The 23,956-nt window shown below is 40.7% G+C and overlaps 1 pseudogene; it reads right to left on the reverse strand.

Annotated features, from left to right (window-relative positions):
• Positions 1 to 17,620: 17,620 nt before the first annotated feature.
• LOC127192427 (mas-related G-protein coupled receptor member B2-like) lies at positions 17,621 to 22,547 on the reverse strand (annotated as a pseudogene).
• Positions 22,548 to 23,956: the final 1,409 nt, after the last annotated feature.

The raw sequence follows: 23,956 nt of genomic DNA on the forward strand, positions 1-23,956 counted from the left end.
TACAGAAGCTTTTCAGTTTCATGAGATCCCATGTATTAATTGTTGATCTTAGAGACTAAGATGGTGGCACTCTCTTCAGGAAGTTGTCTCCTGTGCCAATAAGCTCAAGGCTTTTCCCCACTTTTTTTTCTAACAGATTTAGTGTGTCTGGATCCTTAATCCATTTGGACTTTAGTTTTGTGCAAGGTGATAAATAAGGGTCTATTTGCATTTTTCTACAAGTAGACAACCAGTTAGACCAGCACCATTTGTTGAAGATGCTATCTTTTTTTCCATGGTATGGACTTGGTTGGCTTCTTTGTCAAATATCAAGTGTTTGTAGGTATGTGGGTTTATTTCTGGGTCTTTGATTCAATTCCACTGATCAGCCATCCTATTTCTATGCCAGTATCATGTGGGTTTATTACTGTTGCTATACAGTCTGCTTGAGTTCAGGGCTAGAGATCTCCCAGAAGATCTTTTATTGTATAAGATTGTCTTAGCTATTCAATGCTTTTTGTTTTTCCATATGAAGTTGAGGATTGATCTTTCAACATTTACAAATATTTTGTGTGTGTTTTGATGGGAATTGTATTGAATATGTAGATTGCTTTTGGTAAGATGGCCATTTTTATGATGTTAATCCTAGCAATTCATGAGCATGGGAGATCTTTCCATCTTCTGATATCTTCTTCAATTTCCTTCTTCAGAGACTTGAAGTTTATTCATAAAAGTCTATCACTTGCTTTCTTAGAGTTACACCAGGATATTTTATGTTTGATGTGGCTATTTTGAAGGATGTATCTTTACTTATTTCTTTCTCAGCCTGCTTGTCTTTTATATAAAGGAGGGCTACTGATTTTTTTTAGTTGATTTTGTATCCAGCCACTTTGTTAGAAATGTTCATCAGCTGTAGGAGTTCTTTAGTAGAATCCTTGGGGTCACTTATGTACACTATCATATCATCTGCAAATAGTGATATTTGACTGCTTCCTTTCCAATTCATATCCCCTTAATCTCCTTTAGTTGTCTTATTGCTCTAATTAGGGATGTAAATACTCCATTGAAGAGATAAGGAGAGAGCGGATAGCCTTGTCGTGTCCCTGATTTCACCGTCATTGATTTAAGATTATCTCCATTTATAGGCTTCAAGATTGACTCAGTATGTGTTTCCTTTGTTGCTTCTAATTCCCTTTTTAGGTCTTAAGTAGTTTTACTCACTTTTTTCATTTCTTTCTCCTGTTTGATTGAATTTTCCTATAATCGTTATAGGATTTATCCAATTCCTTCATCTGTTTTAATGTTATTTTCATGTATTAGTTTGAGAGATTTATTTGCCTCCTTCAAGGCTTTTATTATTTTCATCACCTCATACTTAAAATCTTCTTGCACTTAGTGGTGTTACTATCTCCAGGGCTGGCTTTGGTAGGATCACTGGTTTCCTGTGGTGTCCTATGGCTCTGCTTTTTGTTTGTTGTGTTCTTGTGCTGGCCTCCAGCCATCTGGTTGTCTCTGGTGTTAACAGGCCTGGAAGTTTCTCTGATGAGGTCACTGTCTGTGTCCCAAATGGGCCAGGCAGATCATGAGTGGGCAAAAAAAAAAAAAAAAAAAAAAACAAGCTGAGTGCTATTTGCTAGGGCTCCCCAGAGGCCTCCTGAGGATCACACACAATAGATGATAGAGCCTGCACCCAGCTCAGCTTTTCTGAGTTTGCTGTGTGTGTGCCAGTTGGGTCAAGGAGGAGAGGAGCAGGCTGCGAGAGCTCCACGCTGAAAGCTACTTGGCTGCCTTTCAGGCCTCCTTGGTATGCTGGATAATGTGAATTGTGGCCCACACCCAACTCACCTCTGCTGGTTCACTTTCTGTGATCCAGATAGACTAGGCCACTAAGCAGTGGGCAGAAAGAGATCCAAGCCCAGAGCTGTTCAGATGTTTCACAAATCAACTCAGGATGGCAGCTAATGTGGGTTTTGGCCCACGCCCAACCCAGCTCTACCTGTCTAAACTAGACTTTCAACAACAAATTAAATGGAGAGAAACTTAAAGCAATTCCACTGGAATCAGGGACCAGACAAGGCTTCCAATCTTTTAAAATTAATTTTTAAAAAAGAAATTCAAAAAAAATCAGTATACAACACTGTATACAAATGACAAACTGGCTGAGAATCAGGGGAACCACACCCTTCACAAATGCAACAAATAATATCAGGTCTCTTGGTATGCTTCTAACCAAGCAACTGAAAGACCTGTGTGACAAGAACTTCAAGCCTCTGAATAAAGAACTTGAAAATGATATCAGAAGATGGAAAGGTAGTTAACATGTTCTGTTACCTTCAGGTCCTGTATGGAGCTCCAAGGCTGCAGCTTTCGATAGTTGTCGTCCGCACTGAGGTGGGCTTTTTAAGGTGCAGCTGTCCCTGAGTCATCTGGGCTCCTGTAAGTAACCCCTCAGCCACACATCACTAGTAATCCCTTCACTCACAGTTCTATAAGACATGCCAGTAAACTAATTGGTTCACCGAGCAGAACTTTGGTAGAACCGGTACTTTGTCCCCCATGGGTTTCATAGGTAAGTAGATGTTTATTCACATTGCCCCAGAAAAGTCACACAGCCACTTGGTGGTCAAACATGGCAAACAGAATCAAAGATAAGTTCAAGAGGATGCTGTGCAGACCCCCACAATAAAGATACCTAAATGCAGCTGGCATTCTGAAATGCACATGAACTTCTAGGGTCATGAGCATAGTCATGTTTGAGTGTGGAATACACTTTATAGATTTTAATGCTTTAAATTCTTCCTCACAATATCCTGGAGGTACTTGGGGAGACATTACAAACTTCAGAAGGGTGACTATACTAAAGAAGTAAGCCAGTGGGCATGATGTCTTGTCCCTTCCTGTCAACTCTGTGTCCTGTCTTCCATCTTCTGCTATGTGCTCTGATTTCCATTATATTGTGCTCAGGTGCGTGGTACCAAACAAGCATGGACCGAACTCTCAAAGCATACTGTAAGTAAACTGTTCCTGTATGGTTATTCTGTAAAATATTTGATCACAGTGTTTAAAAACTACCCCACCACATTTACCACTCAGCATGTGCTAGAGTACCTTTGCATTGCAATCAGCTGCAGTTATTGTGGTTAATATGCTCTCCAGGGCACAGCTGATTTCCTTTACTGTTGTTTTCTTTAATGTTTTGGCAAGTGTTTTTTTTTTAAGATACTAGTATATAATTCTGCAAGGGACTCATGTGTGTTCCTCCTTAAGTGTTAAATGGACCTCAGCAGTTAGCTGTCTGATTCTATATATAACTAGCCAGTAAGCTGTCTAGTTCAAAATTTTTCTTGCATTGAGATTTGTATTCTGAACACAGTGTCACAGTTTTCCTCAATATTTCATTTCATGTATAATTCTGTGTGTGTGTGTGTGTGTGTGTGTGTGTGTGTGTGTGTGTTTTGTGTCTGTATATATCTGTGTCTGTTTGGTGGTAGAACATGTACTTATGAAGTCCAGATACATTGGCTCCCTCTAGCTATAGTTACAGTTGGTTGTGAGGTGCCTTTTGTGGATTCTGGAACCCAACTCAGTCCTCTGAAAGAGCAGTGTGTGGTTTCAACTGCTGAGTCAAATCTGCATCCCCAACATTTTCATGTCTTTGAGAATGTCTTTTGGTTAAGGGTGACGTGTACATCTCCAGGCACATCCATTTCTATTAAGCTATTAACCTTTTTGCTTCTATATTCTTATAACAATCTTTAATACTCTCTTTTTATTTCCACAATATTAGTGCTAAAGTCTTTTTTCACAAATACTATTAATTATCTGAATCTTGTATCTCTTTCTCTATGTTGGCGTGGATGGTGGTCCTTTCAGTTTAGTTTGTGCTTTCTATGAGGTGGTCCTTTGTTGTGTTCATAGTTATCGCGTTTGAATCTTTACTTCATGTCTTCTCTGCTCTTTATCACTTTATTGCCTTCTACACATTTTGAGTTTGGTTCTCTTTCTGATTTTCTAACTCCTTAACTTGTCCGGACAGTTTGTCGTTATTTACATGCTTGGGTGGGTGAGAGGATGCCTCACACATCCAAGGGGCACCCTGCAGTTTGGGAGTCAGTTCCGTCCTTGCACTGTGTGAGTCTCAGAAATGGAACTCGGGTGCTCAAAGTCTGGATCAAGAAATACCACTGAGTTCTGTGGATGCTGAAGACATGCTCATCATGGGTTTTAGATCATTTTGGGGACCAGTACCCACATCCACAATGAAAAATAAATCTCCCTGACCAGCAACCATCTACTGCCAAGAGTGCCTCGGGTAGAGTTGGTTCCTTTGGAGACCAACTTAGCTTCATAATGAAATGGTTTTAAGTTTTTTAAGTGCCATACATTAGTACTGATGCACCAGCCAAGGGCATTGCAAGCAGAGAACCTAGACCCCCTATTTAGATATAGCTGATGGACAGCTCATTCTCCATATGGGAGAAGGGGCAGCAGGAGAAGTGACTGCCTCTGACTTGAACTCTGGTGCCACCAATTTGATCCCTGCCCCTTGGCAGGGTGGTCTTGCTGGCACACAGAGGAAGGGGATGCAAGCTATCCTGATGAGATCTGGTAAGCTGAGGTTAAACAGTGGGGGGAGAGGGCCCTCCCCCATCAGAGGTCTAGGGGAGGGGAATAAAGCAGAAGAGGGAGGGAGGGTGGGAATGGGAAGATAAGAGTGAGGGGATAATAATCTGGACGTAATGGGAATAAATTATAATGAAAGAATTTTAAGAAAATTCATTAAGCATCATAAGAATATTTAAATCTCCCAAACGTACTCTTACGTTAATTGGAAGATTAGGTCAAGTCTCTGAGGGGTGTTAAAGATCAGATAGTTTAGTTTTACAATCAAGTTTAGTTTATTAGGAGATAAGATCTTTTTAGATCAAGATAAAGGAGTTAAGTTAATAGAGATGAGATAGGATAGATACTGAGTTTCATTCAGAAATTTAGACCCAACAAGACAGGAAAGATGTTTACTTCAAGTTTGACAAATACAAACAGCCAAATCACTAGGAATGTAGCATTTATAGAACTCATGATTGTCACATGGTTCTCCCTGATGTATGTAGTTTGTTTTACGCATGTGTAATAAAATAAATATATATAAAAATTAGATTAAACAAGAATAATAGCAATAATTGGGAAAACATGAATAAAATATATTACTGGGAAAAAAAGAAATATAGGCCCAATGTCTATGAATGATCCTGGTTTTCTGTACAGTTACAATAAACAGCATAGCAAGCAGCAAGTGGTAGCATTCATGATGGTATTCATAACTATTAGTCTCCTGTTGAAACATAAGCATAACTTTCTTGGCCCAATCTTAACACCTTTCCTGGTTTTCACTCTGAAGTTCAGACATTCTTGTAGTACACAGGCTGACGCAATTTAGCAATTTTTTTCTACAATCCATTGCCTTTTAGCAGCTGCTGTCCTTGATTTATTAGCATTTAAAACATTTAACGTTAACAAAGAATTATGTAATCTGTCCCGGGGAGTCCTCGTATCTTTATGTTGTTTAAAAAGCAACTCTTTCAGAGTGCAAATTAGATCTTTTAACAATTGTTTGTTGTAGTCACATGAATAGCAAGGTCAATTCTAAATTGTCAGAAATAAGTTGAACAGTTTCTTTCTTTTTTTTTTTTTTTATATTTATATACATTTTTTTCTTTTTTATTAATTTATTCATATTACATCTCGATTGTTAGCCCTTCCCCTGTTTCCTCCCATTCTTCCCTTCCTCCCACTTCCCCCCTTCTCCCCTCCCCTATGTCTGTGATTGAAGGAGACCTCCTCCCCCTATATATGCTCTTAGAATATCGAGTCTCTTCTTGGTAACTTGCTATCCTTCCTCTGAGTGCCGCCAGGCCTCCCCATCCAGGGGACGTGGTCAGAAAAGGGGCACCAGAGTTCGTTGGAGAGTCAGATCTCACTCTCCACTCAACGGTGGACCATATCCTGTTTGTCGGCTAGGTCTTGGTAGGGGTTCGAAGTTTACTGCCTATATTCTCCTTGGCCGGTGCCTTAGTTTGAGGAGGACCCCAGGACCCAGATCTGCCTTGAACAGTTTCTTTATGTAATATAACTACTTCTTCATATTGAGAATCAGTAGACATACTAAGAGATTTATTAAATTTTAATAAAACCATTATAATGGCACATAACTGATTTTTGGATGGAAGTATATGGACTTTAAACAACTTATGTTTCTTGATTTATAACCAGCCATTCCTCTAAAGGAGCTTGCTGAGCTTTCATGGGGCCTTTTTCTTTTAATAGGCAATCTCAAAAACCAGACTCAATTAACCCTTATTTAGGCCATATTATTTAATATGATAATAATTTGTTTGGTTTTTAAGTGTTACATTTTATTGAACTTAAATGAGAGTTTTCAGAAAGCAACTTAAAATCAGAGCCAAACACAGATAAGAGTGTACCCAACTAGGTATGGTTTAAAATCATGATTTTTTTCCTTTTGTTTACTTAGTATGAAAATTAAGCATGTAAGCATTAATTAGAGGAGATCCTCCATATAACGAATGACTAATACCTCTGAATTTTTAAATAGATTGGCTTGGTACTTTGTCTTAGTTGTGATCATTTTTGTATTAGAAGTTTAGCTCATCCTAGATATTTTTTCTCATGAAGTGATCATTGACAATGAGTTATTCCCACCATTGGGGGAAAATGCTTCATTCCTTTTGAAGGTCCTTATGAAGGAACCTTTAATATTGAGTTATTCACATTATGAATGAAAAAATTCAATCAAAAGTGAAGCAATCAAACAACCAGAAAATTCTAAGTTCTAGGTTAGCTGTGCTAGCTCAAGCTGCAGGAGCAGAGTCCCACCTGTCATTCGTTGGAATTCATGTACTATTGTTTTGTGTTGGCAGGCCCTTAGCAGAAAGAGTTGGCAGGGAACTGAGCACTTGTCTCGTGTAGCTCTAGGCCTCCTTGCCATGTCCCCCTGCTGCTCTGACATGCAGCATGCCAGGGCAGGTGTGGGGGTACCAGTGGAGCTGGGGCAGCAATGCAGGTTGAATGCCAGGATGGATTGAGTAAGGCCAGAGTGTGTGTGCTGCTAAGACTGATGAAGCAATTGCTTTGTGAATCCCGGCTATGTCCTCCCTTTTTAGGTTGTTTGTGATACAGTTTTTAAATGCCAAGGTCAAAAAGGACTTTTCCCGGGAGGCCATGCAGCTTCTACAAGGGGAATTTCCCAAAGTCCCCGATGTAAACCTGACTGAAAATATCAGGAAAATAGCCAAACTTCCTAAATGGTCTATGTGTAACCAGATTTTTTTAAGAGGAAAAAAAAGATAAAGGGTTCTTGTTGACATCTACGCTGTTGGGGTCTGGGAAGAGGGTTAGGGACCTTCTACCAATCCCAAGAAGTATCCTTGACAAGGTTTCAATTTTTCCTTCACCTTACTCTGTCCTGGGGCATAGCATAAGCCCAGAAGTAAGAGAGAGAAGGAAAAGACAGACTGCCAGCATGCATAAGGAGAGGCAGGATCGGGTGGGGCCGATTGGCATTCCTGTGGGAGGAACGCTCACTACCCTCCTGCATGTCCTGGCACAAGCTGGCATTCCTGGCCCTACTTCTCCACATGTAATGGCGTTATCACCTGCAATCACAACCAGTGGATCCTGGGATGGGGAGCAAGGCTGGAACACTTGAAGGATGGAGTCTGCAGGTGGCGGTGAGTGTGTGAGAAACAGACTTCCTGAGAGGCAGACTTCCGTAAGACAGTTCGTTTAATTTGGGAGAACAAAGGCTACTTAAGCCTTGGGGGGGGGGGGGGGTTAGAGAGAGACTTTTAGGGTAGATGTACATCATTGGCCAGGGAGAAAGTGGTGAGAATGCCTTATTTGTATGAAGAGGAATTCCAGGTTCTTTCTGGACAAAACCTTATTAGCCTGTAACCTGGACTCCAGGCTGTGTGACCACCTCAAGGATGGCAGAGGTGAGAGCCATAAGGCTACCTATGCCAGGACATGCAGGCTCAGGACAGGGGGAGAGCAATCCTAGTCCCGTCTGTCTCAAGATGGAATTTTGGGGGATTGGACAGACCTCAACATCACTATTGCTCCATACCAGCTCTCCCTGGTGGAATGGCTCCCCAGCACCACACTGGTCTGCATAATGAGTTCCAAGACAGTCAGAGTTACACAGAGAACTGCTCAAAAATACAAAAGAAAAAGAAACAAACAAACAAAGTCATAAAGTAATATATATCCCCTTTGCCTTTTGAGATATCCATAGTGTTTCTTATCCCTCTCCCTCTACAGTACAATTACATACAGTACATCTGCATTTAAGTCTTCTCTCATGTTTTCATTTCCTCTTCATAAGACCTGGGTTCTACCCTTCACCTTTCTTGATCCCCTTCTCTCCCCTACTCCCATATTACCTTCTGCTATCCTGGAATGTGGGTCAGTATTTGCCAGCTTAACACAAACCTAGACATATCTGGACAGAAGGACACCAAAATGAGGAACTGCCTTCATAAAACTGACCTGTAGACAGTCTTTGGGGGAGTTATCTTGATTAAGCATTGATGTAGGAGGGAGCGACTATGGTAACCATAACCTTCCCTGCTCAGGTGGTCCTGAGAAAGCTGACTGAGCAAGCCATAGAGAGCAATGTTGCTTTTGGTCATGGTCTTTATCACAACAATAGAAACAAAAATAGGACATTTGGCTTCTTTGGTTACTTCAGGTTATAAGTTTAGTAACAAAGATGTGAAGTTGGGATCCATAAACAAGATGTAACATGAATTGTTAAAACTTCTTAGTCTGTGTTATTTCACTCAGTTCCATCCAGTTACCTCCAAAATTCATGATTTCATATTTTTTTTTCATTTTTTTCCTTTTTATTAATTTATTCTTGTTACATCTCAATGTTTATCCCATCCCTTGTATCCTCCCATTCCTCCCTCCCCCCCCACCCCATTTTCCCATTATTCCCCTCCCCTATGACTGTTCCTGAGGGGGATCACCTCCCCCTGTATATTCTCATAGGGTATCCACTCTCTTCTTGGCAACCTGCTGTCCTTCCTCTGAGTGCCACCAGGTCTCCCCCTCCAGGGGACATGGTCAAATGTGAGGCACCAGAGTACATGAGAAAGTCATATCCCACTCTCCACTCAACTGTGGAGAATATTCTGACCATTGGCTAGATCTGGGAAGGGGTTAAAGTTTACCTCCTGTATTGTCCTTGGCTGGTGCCATAGTTTGAGCGGGACCCCTGGGCCCAAATCTGCCTATTCATATTGTTCTACTTGTAGGTTTCTAGGACCCTCTGGATCCTTTTATTTTGCTATTCTCCCATGCGTCTCTCATTTAGAGTCCCAATAGGATGCCCTCCCCTCTGTCCCAGTTTCCTGGTAAGTGAAGGCTTTCATTTAACAATATTCTATCAACTATGTCTTATTCATTTATCACTTGAGAGAGATTTAGGTTGTTTCCATTTCCTCGCTGTTGTGAGGAAAGTGTCAATGAGCATTGCTGAGGAAGTATCTGTGGAGTAGGATGTCAAGTCCTGTGGGCATGTGCCAAGGCTTAGTATAACTGGGCCGGACAATAGATCGGTCTCAGATTCTTTATAAGTATCCACACTGATTTCCATAGCAGCTGCCCCAGTTTGCAATCCTATAAAGAGTGACTGGGGACCAACTGGAATTTTTCACTGTCTTGATAGTAGTTCCGCACTCCACATCTGCCTTCGTGGGTGTCCAGGCACTGCTGCACACTGGGCTGGGAAGGGTGAAGTGGGGACCTGAGTGGCTGACATCTGCAAGATTCTGGTCCAGCTGCAAATTCAGGGAGCAAGGCCTTCTAAGAGGTTTTCAGTTTTACAGCTTTTAGGAGCAATAATAGCCTGGGGGTCTGCTTATTACCTTCAGAGTGTTCAGGCACTGGAGTGTGCTGACACTGGACCAGACTGGCAAGACAGGTGGGTCAGAGGATCCCAGTCTAGGGGTGAGTGCTGCAGGAGGGGGTAAATCTTCTCCAGAACAGCTCTTTTAGTGTTACAGTGCTAATGTAGCTCAGACCCCTCCCAGTAACATGGCAATACAACAGCTTTTAGGTGATAAACAGCTTTTTCAAGTTTTTAAGCGTGAACAAGAGCTATATGAACTTTTAGGAGTTGGAAGGGATTTTCAAGGTTCATTTCAGTGACTGGAACTAAGATACTGGCTAATAGAAGGATCTGGAGAGAACAGGAGCCCCACAAGAAGACCAATAGGGCCAACTAACCAAGCCCCAGAGGGATTTGCTGAGACTGAAGCACACAGCAAGGACCATGCATGGACTGGACCCTTTTTGATCACTTCCTCCTGGCAGGGCTGCCTCACCAGGCCACAGACAAAGAGGAAACACTCAGTCCTGATGCAACTTGATGTGCTGGGTGGGCTAGTAAGGGGGGGTCTCCCCTTTTCTGAGGAGTAGGGGTGGGGGAATAGAGGGAGAAGGGAGGGTGAATGGGACCGGGAGGAGAGGATGGAGGGTGCTACAATCAGGATGTACAGTGAATAAATAAATAATTAAAAGATGCTGGGGATACTTTATTTGCAGGAAGAGGAATTCCGTGTGCTAGGCTACCTGACTGCCCATAGAATTGCAAAGGTCTGGGTCATTTAGACTTCCTGCACTGGGGCATGCAGGCACAGAACACAGAGGAAGAGATCTTGACACCTAGAGGTCTCAAGCTTGAGGTTTTCAGGGTTTGAGCATGTCTGAACCCCAGTCTAGCTACATGCTAGTTTCCCAGGTTCATGGTCCACGTGCCCTACAATTGATCTTGTGCTGGTGTCCACAGCTGCTGAAGGTTCATGTATTTAACAGCCACGCCATGGAATGTGGTCCACAGTTTATCAAACTCCTTCCGTTATCAGCCTTTTAATTTTTTTCCACAGTCCCCACTTGCTGGACTACATTTTTCTTTGACATCTTTTTGAATTTTTTTCATTAGGTATTTGTTAGAAATTCTCTATTTAGTATGGCTTTTACATTAAGTAGGTCTTTGGATATTGTGAGGTTTCCTACACCCATAAGCATCTCTCTGGTGCCAGGGTAGTCTCATATATGTGACTCATCACAGAACTGTAGTCACAGACTTTAGCATTAGTCCTGGACGTGAGAATAATCTCTGAGCATATATTACCTTGGGCTTAATATTTTACTGAATCCTGGTGATGGTTTTTCTGCCTGGTTGAAAGCATTGTTAGAGTTTGGTGTATGACCATTGGCTTTGTCATAGATGTGTTACTGTAGGTTGAGGATAAGTGAAGGAGACAGTCCCTTGTCCATCAAGCTTGTCACACTGTGAACTCATAGCCCATAGAAATAACCACAGTCCTGAAATAGTATGAAAGCCCACACTATGCAAGGTCTGCTATCAAGACGGACTTGTACCCTAGCATATTATATTCACCCCTGGTTCAAATAGTTATTATATGCACTGGGCCCTTGTGTAATCCTATGGACTGCCCTATGGATCTTCCCAGTATAAGGTTTTACCTACTCAGGACAAAGAGCTCTGCTTATTCCTTATGCTTTATGCCTTAACTCCCATAAATTAGGCCTTATCACACAATAAACATCTCAAGATTGCAATAATACTAATGAAGCTAACAGTCCCCTTGGACACCTAGACTGATTCTGGCTTAGGGGTTTTGAGTCACAAAGCTTTAGGAATCTTCAGAAGTTGGGATTGTCTCAAAGCTCAATGGAAACCTGGTGATGGTTTTTCTGCCTGGTTGAAAGCATTTTTAGAGTTTGGTATATGACCATTGACTTGGTCATAGATGTGTTACTGGAGGTTGAGGATAAGTGAAAGAGACAGTCCCTTGTCCACCAAGACTAATAACAAACTGGTGTGTACTTGAGACCCATAATCACAGCCACATACACATTCTTTGCAAGGGGACACATGTCTACAGTATGATTGGCAGTGATGTAGGCAGATACTCAAGCCTGCCCAATGGCTTCCTAGGTCTCAGTTAGATGCTTCTGCAGGCAGCTCTGTCTGCAGGTCCTAATCTCTGTTCACAGCTTGGTTTTCTACTAGTGCCAGATCATTTTGTAAAAGGCTTGGCACTGAGCTCTAAACAAAGCCTTCTGCCATTCTTCTTCTTGCCTTCTGCACAGCAGGTACAGTATTCCTCTTCCCTCACTCTGCCACTCACCATTGGAGGTTGGAGGATGGGTATTGGATGAAGTTTGTTGTTGTTGTTGTTGTTGTTGTTTTGTTTTGTTTTTGTTTGTTTTTGCTAATGGTATTTTAGTGGCTCTCCTGTGAACACTGGTTTGGAAGTTGGTGAGGTGAACTTCCCCCACATTATATGAAGGTGTGTTTCTGTATTTTCAATTGTTAATTGAAATTTAATAATTGGTATGTGCTGATAGAGCATTTGATACCATCCTCTCTACGAACCATCATCTGTTCTCTCTATATAAATATTTATCCTTCCTCTCCTGTCCAAAAGATGTTTCTCTGAGATTATCATGTTAAAGGGCAAGGTGCAGTGGTGAAGGTCACCCAGCACTCCAGGTCAAAGGGCAATCCAAAGTGACGGATCAGGCATTGCCCTGATGCTGATTGGTTCAGACTAGAACGTGTCTTTGGTGGAATAAAAAGCTGGCAGTTTTGCTGGGGCCGAGTGTGAAGATCAGGTAGAAGCAGTGAGAAACATGTAAAGAGACAGTGGCAGGGAAACTGAGTGATAAGTTAAATGACTGTTTACCCCCATCAAAGGGTCAACAGCCTTAAGTTATATAGATGTCTAAGTGTATTAATTAAACCTCAAGCAGGATCCGAAATCCTCAATATCTGGCTCACCAACCTGGACCCAAGATCTAGATTAGGGCACAAGTTCCAAACAGGAGAGTTGGATGAGAGAATCCAGGCATAGAAGCATGGAACAGAGACATCTGTGGAAGACAGAGAAGCCGAAATCCCAGACTCTGAGTCAGTAATGTATGCTCAGTGTGGACATCCCCAGATGACAGAGTTTAGGCAAGCTTAAGTACAGAAATGAACATGAAGTTTAGAAACAGTAAAAAAGAAATAAGTAGAAATGTCTTGTAAATGTGCATGGGTACTTAAAAAAAGGAAAGAATCTAAGTATATACCATCATGAAAATATGGTTTGAATATAATAAAATGAAGTCTCTGAAGGAAGGAGATAGAGAAATAAGTAGAAATGTTTTGCAAATGTGTATAATGAAGTCTCTGAAGGAAGAAGAGCGTTAACAAAACTGAAAATAAAATATTTTTCTTGTTTAAAAAATTAAAAATATTATAGAAGAGGGCACGTAGCTCCATTTTAGTGTGTGCCATCATGGGACTAATTACAATATGTTCAGTAACGATCACAGTTTTCTGGCCCTCTCTAGGAAAAATAAGAATAAATCAGACTCTGGTAAGGAGAGAACTGAGAGATGGAACGCTAAATTACAAGCCAGAGGACTAGATGAAAGAAAAGGTTTCCCTGATAGCACATAAAGGAATTGATGGCAGCTGGAACTCAGAGCTCTCTAGCTGTGACATGCCTGTCAGCTCTTTCTGCTGAGGGCCCACCAGCTCAGAGAGGCAACAGCTAAATTTCAAATAATGATGGTCAGGGTTCTGCTGCACCATGAGATATCACAGTTGGCCCAAAGCTCAGAGTTTTCTTGTGTTTTTGTTTTTGTTTTTGTTTTTGTTTTTGTTTTGTTTTGTTTTGTTTTGTTTTTGCTTTATTTTCATTTTAAGGTGTTGTTTGTTGTTGTTGTTGTTGTTGTCGATGATGATGGTGAAGTTGTCCTAATAGTGGGATAACTCAATATTAAAGGTCCCTTCGCTGGAAACGATCCCCTCAGTAGTGGGATAACTCAATACTAAAGGAACATCTTGCCACAGGGGACGTTAAACACCCCCACCTTGTGTCAGTATTTTGTACAGCAGACCCTATAAATAAGTCATAAACAGTTTCCTGAGTCTGTAATCTATCATTGTATGCATGATATCTTGCTGGACGATTCTGATACAGACACCTCAGGGAAAAAAAAGGTTTGTTGAAGAAAACACAATTTTTCATTTTTGGAGATTACAAATCGCTCCTAAAAAAATTCAAAGAGGATAATTCTTTCAGTTATCTAGGATATAAGTTAGGTCTACATAAATTCCAACCACATGAGATACAGATAAGAAGAGATTAGTTACAATTTCTTAATGATGTTTAAAAATTGCTGGGAAATATAACTGGATTAACTACTCAAGAATTAAGTAATGTTTTTCAAACCTGATTAGATAATTTGGATTTAAATAGTAAGAGATTACAGGATGCACACGTGGATCGCTTAGAGCCCACGGTTTGTTGTATTTTAGAGATTACAGGATGCACACGTGGATTGCTTAGAGCCACGCTTTGTTGTATTTTAGAGATTACAGGATGCACACGTGGATTGCTTAGAGCCCACGCTTTGTTGTATTTTAGTTGTTTTGCCTTCTACTCATTCTCCCACAGAAATTCATATGTAGAGAGAAGATAACATCATAGAATGGATATTTTAGCACATAAACAGAATAAAGAATTAAAAATCTATATAGAAAAGGTTTCTGGCTGGCTTTTGAAAGGAAGAATAAGAATTTGACAGAGACTATACTGCTTTATACTAATTCTGAAATAATAATGCAAAAATCTTGCAGTAAAGTTTTTTGTTTTTTTTTTTGTTGTTGTTGTTGTTGTTTTTTTTTTTTTTTTTTTTTTTTTTTGGAGAAATTAACACATACACCCAAAGCCAGAAACTTCAGTTTATAAAAAGAACTAGTTGGGTTCTTCCTCATCTAGTAAGAGGAACACCAAGTCCTAAATTTACCTTTTATATAATTAGGAATGGCAGATTATAAATCAGAGAATCTAATTTAAGTAATTCAAAGTCCAAGGGCTTCTGTTCAAAACCCAGAACTATATGTTATTCTCGTGGCTCTTTTAAGATAATTACTGAATTTGGGGGAAATTAATGTATATACATCATAAAATTGATAGCTGTGCAGGATTCCAATAGGCTCCTACCTTGAGTTCTAAAAAGGCAGATTACACACTTATTAAAAGTGAAGTATATCTTAGATATATCTTTATGGGTTAAAACTGACCATGCTCTGACATATGTATCCCAGAAAATGACACATCTTCAAACATATTATAGCATACACATGTCACAGGTATACCTTACAATCCTACAGGTCAAGCAATTGTGGGGAAAAAAATCTAACCACACTTTAAAGGAAATGCTCATAAACCTGCAGGCAATATGAGATCACCCAAAGATAGATCACATACTGCTTTATTAACTTTAAATGTTTTAACATCAATGAGACAGGTAGCCCAGCTGCTTAAAAATGATGGATTTTTTAGAAAGGAGTGCTAAAGTAAAAACAACCTGCTTATGCAGTCCAGATGGACTTATGAAGACTGAAAGATTCTTTTCACCTGCTCAGAGAGTACAGAATCATTACCTCATTTGTTCACATGGCACATTCCAAAAATGTGCTAATGCAGAAATGTCCCTACAATGTTACTTTTAAAAGTTTTTGTGTTTTCGGAGCAAGACAACCAGACACGAATGAAGTCAAAGCTAATCACTGCTCCATCCTTCTCACTTCCTGGCCAGCTTAAACAGCAATAGTCAACTGTTTCTGCTGACATCCGCTCAGATTCCTTCCCTGAGTGAAGGTATCTCCTACCTCTATGGTATTCTTTACCTCTTTCTCTCATGCCAAAAACCCTATTACTAGGTGAAATGGGGCTGCTCATGTATCTTCCCTGGCCACGGCAAACCGTGTAATGACCTATTTGACTATCTTGTGCCAACTCATTTCTAGTCTCCCGAGCCCTCTGGGATGCCGTTGATCAGGCTTGGGACCAATTTACTTCTCTCTTTGCCCACCCAAGGGAACAGAGTCCTCAACTCAAACCTACAAGCTTTCTGGAGACCTGTAGCTGCTAAATTGTCTAATTATACCACACACGTGATTGGGGGAAACATAAAAAAAAAAAGTTTCTTTCCTATGCCTTTTCCTTGCTCCAAAACTTGGTCTTACTCAGCCTGAGCACTGCTCTTGCCATCAGCTACAGACCAAGCTGGGAACTTAACCACTCCTTTACAGGGAGCCTGTACCTCATGCCTCCTTATGTGTCTGCCCTCCTGGAGCCTGGTGGCAGGGATGACTGCTTCCAAACACATTTGCCTTGCTACTGCTACCACGGCAGCCACAGCCCTGCCTGCCCACCACTTTTACAGGTATTCCTGGACCACTTGTTAATTTTGATTCTAAATTCTACTTATAGATTCTCCTCTGTGGCTCTGACTCCAGCTTTCTTCCACTTCTGGCAGCTTTCCTCTGTAACTACAGCTCCAGGTCCAGACTACCCCACATCCATGCCTGGTATTGGCAGGTGCTGATGACAACAGCTGCCACAGCAGCTCTAGCCATGGCTCTAATGGCAGCAGCTGCTGGCAGTGGCAATCCTAGCTGTGGTGAACCAGGCAGCAGAGGCTAGGAGCCATGGCAGACCCAGCAGTACTTTCAAAACTGCCAACTTCCAGTTGTTTAAAACACATGGTTGATTGCCATGTTGCTTTGGGGATAAAAGAGGTTAAGCTGTAGTTTCATCACCATCTTGCCTAAGGGAATCATATAACTAGCTGCCATCTTTTTTTGGGGTGGGGGGGATAACTGTGGCTCTGCAGCCATCTTTACTGAGGGCTACCAGCCCCATTCAAATCCTTGTTAAACTCCAAATGCAATTTCTGTCTTTTAAGCTTGTGACTCAGTCTACCATTACAGAATTCAGCTTTACCTAGTCTCTGGTTTTACGTCTTTCAAGGTTACACTTTGGGACAGGTAACTAAAAAGCAACAAATCTCGAAATTAAAAATTTTATTTTTACAATATGCTACACATATGATTCAACGCTGGTTCAAATGTTTTTATATAGTGTTTTATTTCCATGTCATAAGGGACTATTCAAATTAACAAGCTAATTTTAAATGTATGTCTAGCCACTTATGTCTTTATTAGATTCTCCTGTGTGGCACTGACTCCAGCTTTCCTCCACTTCTGGCAGGTGTTCTCTGTACCTACAGCTGCAGGTCCAGCCTACTCAACACCATGCATGGTATTGACAGGTGCATGAATGAACAAATGCTCATTCTCCTGTCACCAACTGCACTGGGTTCACCTTCAGGCTTCCTGGCGAATGCCTTTATATAATAAATTCAAAGGTAATTTTAAATTTTTTCTAAAATATCATAGTATATTGCCAGCTATGGGAACTCTGATATATTAATTTTAGAGACATTTATTTATTTACAGTGTTAGAACTTGCCCTATCTTCATTCTAAAAGGCTTAAAAATCACTGCCTTATAAATATGTTTAGCCTTGTTTTCTGAGTATTAGTATGTTAATGTTACAAAATGAATGTTTTTTCCCTTCACCAATTGAAGATCAGACAACAAACTAAAAAATGTTATGCAAACAGCCTACACAGATAAGAAAAAAAAATTATCTCTGAAAACTATATCAGCTCTCAACGGATGCACTAGATTTTTTCCCCATATCTTCAGGATGTTCTGAAGGTCCCTCCACCTTCCTCCTCTGGAGTGTCCTGCATGGCTCTCTGAAGAATCAGCTTGAGAGTCTCCCACTGGAATCTGTGGTGCCTAAGGGAGCCAACAAGGAAGTAAATAATGGGTTGCCACAGCTGTTAATGCAGGAAAGCAATTGTATCTTATTTATGAAGTCACAATATCTATCAGGACACAAATCTTCATTCCACTTGAGGACCCAGGAGATCCCAAAGGGAAGACCAAAGATCAAGAAGAACAGCACTCTGAGTGTAATGGTCACATACAGCCTGGTCACAGGGATCCGGTGTGAGCCACATAAGATCCTCACAAGCAGGGTGAGACTGAACCCACAGAGAACCACAAATAAAGCAATTGACCATACAGCCGTGATAAAATCAAATATCTGACACCAAAAGGAGTTAGAACTATTAAACAGTAAGTTACATGCCTTCCCTTCCAGAAAAAGCAAACAACAGAGACAGAGCCCAAAGCAAGACACAGGTGACAGCTGATGTGTGACTCCAACGTTGGCAGCGATACCAGATGGGCCACATGACAGACAGACAGCGCTCAGTGCTAATGACACTGAGAATGCTCAGGCCAGAAAGATAAGGAAATATTGACACGGAATCCAAAATATATATGGTGTGGGTGGGTGGTGTGGATAGGAATGGAGTTGAGAGTGTAAATGATAACATGAAGGCAAAACAGAAACTGAGAACACAGGAAGAGAAAGTCGGCCACAGCCAGGTTGAGGATGTAAACAGAGAAGGCATTCCTGTGCATCTGGGAGCCCAGGATGCACAGCACTATGGCATTTAGTACTATTCCAGCCAGGGAAATGATGAAGGAAAGGGAAATTAGGACATGGCATTGGATGTCACAAAGTGAAGTATCATTGTTGCTTCCATCCGGTGCCGTAAAGCTTGTTTCCCGGGTTGAGATGCTTAGAACCTTGGTTAGGAGATCTCCACTAGTGTCCCTGGAACAACAACGATGAAAAGACATAAGCACATGTTGTGCACCCTCTTATTCTCAATACCGCTCTGCTATGTGGTGATGACTGACCTGGTTCATAAGGAAAGAAACAGGACTGGAAAGATTAAGTACTTATTTAAACTCATTCTTTCTGGAGCCTTAACTTAAATCTATTTTGCCTTTATGTAGGCTATTACAACCCGTGTCCAGTGCCGATCTGAGAGTAGGTCATGGCTCCAGTATAGGCATTAAGTTTTTCAGCTGTGTCAGAAAGGAATAGAACTCTGAACCCAACTTTCCTTCTGTCCTAAGGCTGGTTCTTCTCTGCTACAGGAACTAGGAAGCCAGATACATGACCAACAGTGCCTCTCAGTCCTTGCGTAGCTCAGGCTATCAAATGAGAAACTATGGAAATCATGAATTACAGGCATGAAAGTAACGCCAAGTCATAGCAAAACCAGTATGAAAAGAACCAGACCTATAGGCTAATGTGACTCAGTGTCCACTTCAGAGTTGAAACTAGAAAGCAGAAAAGCCTTTGAGGACAGTAAGCACTTTCCCACTTTCTGTTGCTATGTCACAAGTATCCATTTCTCCATAAGGGCACAGTGAATAGCTGAGAATTTTCACTGACTTATTATTATTCACGAAGTATTATATACATGTATGTGCATAGCACATAAAAATTATACATGTGATAATTATTCGCAAATAAAGTTATGATAATAGTAGATATAAATGTTCTTGCAAATATTTTAGAGCTAGTTTAGTACCACGGAACACAGAAAAAATAAGAAAATAGTGCTGATGGCTCTGTCATCAGAAAGCTCTAGTGTGTTTGAAATGATAGCTTATGCTGAAGGATAACTATTGGTGGACTTTGCCATTCCCCCACCCAGGAATGTACAATAAATGGCTATATTAATGACCTAAAAAGGTTTCTTCCCAGAATGTAGAGATTGAATCTGAGATTAACTGAATTTCTAACACTCTTGAGGAATAAAAATGCAAATTTGGAGAAAAAATAAGGAAGATAATAACAACTGAATTAAATAGATGGCATTGTAACACAGAAAAATCTATAAGAGAAGACAGAGTATAATAGAAACCATCCATCAGATGTGGTAGATTATTTCTGAAATTCCAGACTCTAGAGCATGGGTCAGGAAGATTTCTACGAGGTTTAGGACAGTCTAAGGTATATTGTGAGTTCCAGAAAAGCCTAGGCTGAAGGAAAAAAAAAAAAAAGACGGAAGGAACGAAGGAAGGAAGGAAATCTCAACTTTAGAGACTCTAGGTGTCCTTTGTGCAAAGTATGGGTCTGACATGAAGACTAAAGCACAGAAAACTAAGTACATAATGTAATTACAAAAATACGGGAATATTCCAACCATAGAGGCATTCCAAACAGACATGAATAAAAAAAGAACCTCTACATAACAATATATAGTGACAAATGTCAGAAGTAGATGACACATTAAAAATGATGACGTCAAAGACCACAGAAGCATGTGACAGTTCACTTGCAAAGTAAAACCTATCAACAAAATAACAGAGCTCTGTGTAAACATCTGTATCTGGAAGGACATAGAGAGATAATGATCCACACCCAGAGATAATATTACTGCCAATCAAGTGTCACACCTATCCTAGTAGAAACCACTCTCCACCCTCTTAAGACGACTTTAGCTCTCCAGCTAGATACCTCGCCACTACAGGGACTCACAGGTCTCTGATAAAAGACTCTCTCCCCCAACTCTGTTGTTTTAGGGGATTCTCCCAAAGTAGCTGATGACCTGACTGTGCACTCCAAAATGATGACCACAATCTTTTTTTCTTTTTTAGCCCATGTTGATACTTTTTATTTCATACTCATTATTGACCAAAAATACAATTTTAGAAGGTTTATTAAGATACAATTTATATGAAATAAACTGTATAAACATAAAATTTTAAATTTCATAAAATTTTGAAATGATCAGACACTATGACACCATTGGCCCATAAAGATAATAAACATGCCTAGCACCTTTGAATTTTGGTCCTTCCGCATTATGATCCTTCTCCTTTGCCTGTGTTTCTTTATTACCCACTGACATGATTTCTACTACTATGCATTAAAGACTATAGTTGTCTGAGTTCTATAGAAACAGAATCACACACATTTTTGGGGGCGGGGTGGTCTGGTTTCTTTCACTAGCCATAATTAGTTTGTGATTTGGTCTTGATATAGCATGTACCTCTTGGCTCTGTTTCGTAACCATTAGGCTTTATTATACAACCCAACTATCCTATACAAGAGGGGAAAAAGGTTAAAGGGAAACAAGAATAAACCTTCCAATGACTGTTCCATGGAACGGATCCCCAGGTGTCTCTGGCCTGTTCCCTGGTCTCTTCCCAATCCAAGTGCACTCCTGCTCCAAAACCTGTAGCCTTCTCCTGTCCTCTCCACCTGCCTCTCTCTCTAGCACACAAGGCCTAGTCTCCCATCGATGTTCCATTAGAAACACAATCGCCTGGCTGGAGTCTCTGGTCCATTTCCTGAATTCCGGACCCAGGATGGTTCCTCTCAGTCTTCAACAACATCCATCTTACTGGGGTATGGGTGGTGTTTCCAAGCAGCTTAGCCTGAGGCAAGACCCACCTAGACTGCCTTCACCTGGGGTAATGAATGACCACAATCTTATACAAAAAAAAAACATAACTAAGAACAAAACATCAGATACCCAGGTCCTATCATAAAACTGCACACTGTATGAAAAGTAAGAAGAATGCATCTTTCCTCTCCTTGCTGAATAATTAACTGAAAACCGATTCAAGAAGAGGAGAGATGATTGCCTTCAATCAGGCACCCACTAGTAACCAAACCAGGTTCCAATAGTTTAAATCACCCAGTCGGCCTAGAGAATACATTTTACAAAACAGAAGTAAAAATGACATTCTCAAAAAGGAACTAATAGGGATGGAGATTAACAGAGATGGGAAAATAGTTTAGAGAACTGAGGGGAGTAATCACAGTACATTGTGGCATAAATAAAATTAACAAAGAACAAAATTAATCAATACTGAATGCCTTGTTCATAGCTCAGGTACCCTACAACCACAGCAACAGCCAGCTCTGGGTGCAGATAACTTCTATTTTATGACCATTGATAAAGCTCCACACTTCATGTACTTTTGGGGAGTTGGAGATACATTAAAAATCTCATATAACTTTCCCTAAATATGCACATCATTAATAAACTATAGTTGTGTCCCTTGCAGTCACTCAATTTTAAACCATCTGTTGCCTCCTGAGACATAAATGCATAAAGGAAAAAATCTTTTCACTATAGGGCCATGCAGGTGACTGAGGTACTGACAGACTGTGCTTTTAAGAGGAGTGCTTGTACCCATATGTTTACCAGGTAAAGGAAAGTGGCAGAGTTCTCACAATAGCAGCAGTTTGAGCAGTTGGGATAGGAGGATAATGGAAGAAAGTATAAGGGGAAGACGCTACCTTGGTTCACTAAACTTCAGTAATCCAGCCTGCCAGCCCACAATTCTGTCATGAAGAACTTTCATGAATCCTGTTTCTACAGAAAGAAAAGCTGGTCCTTGGATGTTCCACCTCAAAGTGTAGTTATATGGTCACCAAATAAGAAAAAAATATATGATAGCTTTGGGAGTAATGTGTCCAAAAATCATCTTACCTTTCCTCCATGCTCCTTACGGGAGGTGGTAAAATGATCTGTGGCAAAGAAAAGAAGTCCCTTGAATCAGGCGCCAATACAAAGCATGTTGTAGCACAGAGACTGAAGAGAAACAGGTGCAAAGGAAGCATTATCAAGAGGAAAAGAAATACCTGTGGTTTCCTGTACTTCGATCTGCGCTGGGTGCCACTCCTTTGAATCATGTTCTTCATGAAGACTACTCTCAACATTTAGCCAGTCTCCAGTCTCTCATCTTCTGGCTATACCAACCGATATAACTCCTCTTCTTTCATAGTTCTTGGGATTTTTTTTTTAGCTTCTTGCATCCAGCAGGTGAGCAATGCCAAGCAATATGACTCAGTGCTGTAGCATCACCTGGAAATCATACCCAGCTTTATGTTTGCAAAGCTAGACAATGATGAAGCAATAAACGTAAAGATAATGATCAAATCTGATGGATTTGCAGAACACTCACTCGAAAATGCATCAGGTAGGAGTGAGTCTCTGGTTTGAAACTAGAAGAGTTCCTTCTGTCAGAAACCCAGCCTAAGGAAGGATCTAGGGAACGTGTGAACAGTAGGCCCCTGGGATATCCTCCTTATTGCTAAGATGGCCAAGAAGGGGGTCAACTCAGCATTCAGCAGTTTGAAAAAGAACTCAAGATGTGGGCTGCAGGAGTGCTGGCTAAACCTGATTGTGCAAAGGTAGAGATTAAGATAACCCAAAAAAAAGCAGCAGAAAATGATTCATCTTCAGTAAAAACCATGCAACTAAATTGGAAGGGAAGAAAAAGGAAAACAGATCAGAACCAAGAAACTGGTTCTGATTTAGTTGCGGTGAGTGGTGGACAGTAAGGGGAAGTACCTGGCCTCTGAGAAACTGGGAAAGGCAGGAGCCAGGTCTGATTGGTCTCAGAGCTATGTCTCTCCAGTAATTTCTTGTTTTCCTTTCATGATGAAAAAGCTATTTTGCAAAGGCAAATTTAGTGGCTATGGGACATTTTAATTTTCTTTATTTTTGTTCTGTGTGTGGATTTGCTTGTTGCTGAAAATTATAGTCACGATCACACAAATATTTTTGTTAATAAATTTAGTTCTTCTTCAAGTTCCTACATACTTACAATGCCTCTGGTTACTATTTTCTCCCACTCTCTCTTCTTTATGTCACACTTGTCAGCCTCGGGTCTTTCTTACAACTACTTTTTCCATATTCATAAGTGTGTGTGTGTGTGTGTGTGTGTGTGTGTGTGTGTGTGTGTGTGTGTTCCAGAGTTAAATTGGGGTCATCTGTGTGAAAATGGGTTTGAACTATCCATCACTGCCTGGTGGGATACAGTGTTTTTCCTTCTTTCAGAATCTGTTATATGCCAATATTTCAGCAGCAACCAGAAGGGCCCTCTGGTCACTTTCTCTATTACTGTCTCATGGGTCTAACCTGCATAGGGCCAGTGCCAGGAGACAAAACATCTGTGAGTTCATTATTGCCTTGACCATGTCATGCTTAGAAGATGGCATTTCACAACTCTTCTTTCTATCTTCTGCTCTTAAATTATTTCATCCCCCTCTTTGGTGACATTTCCTGAATGTTAAGGGTGGTGGTATGAATGCCGCACTTACGGCTGAACCCTGCATCATACTTC

This window comes from Acomys russatus, chromosome 7, assembly GCF_903995435.1.
Source record: "Acomys russatus chromosome 7, mAcoRus1.1, whole genome shotgun sequence".
In the NCBI taxonomy this organism is placed as follows: domain Eukaryota; kingdom Metazoa; phylum Chordata; class Mammalia; order Rodentia; family Muridae; genus Acomys; species Acomys russatus.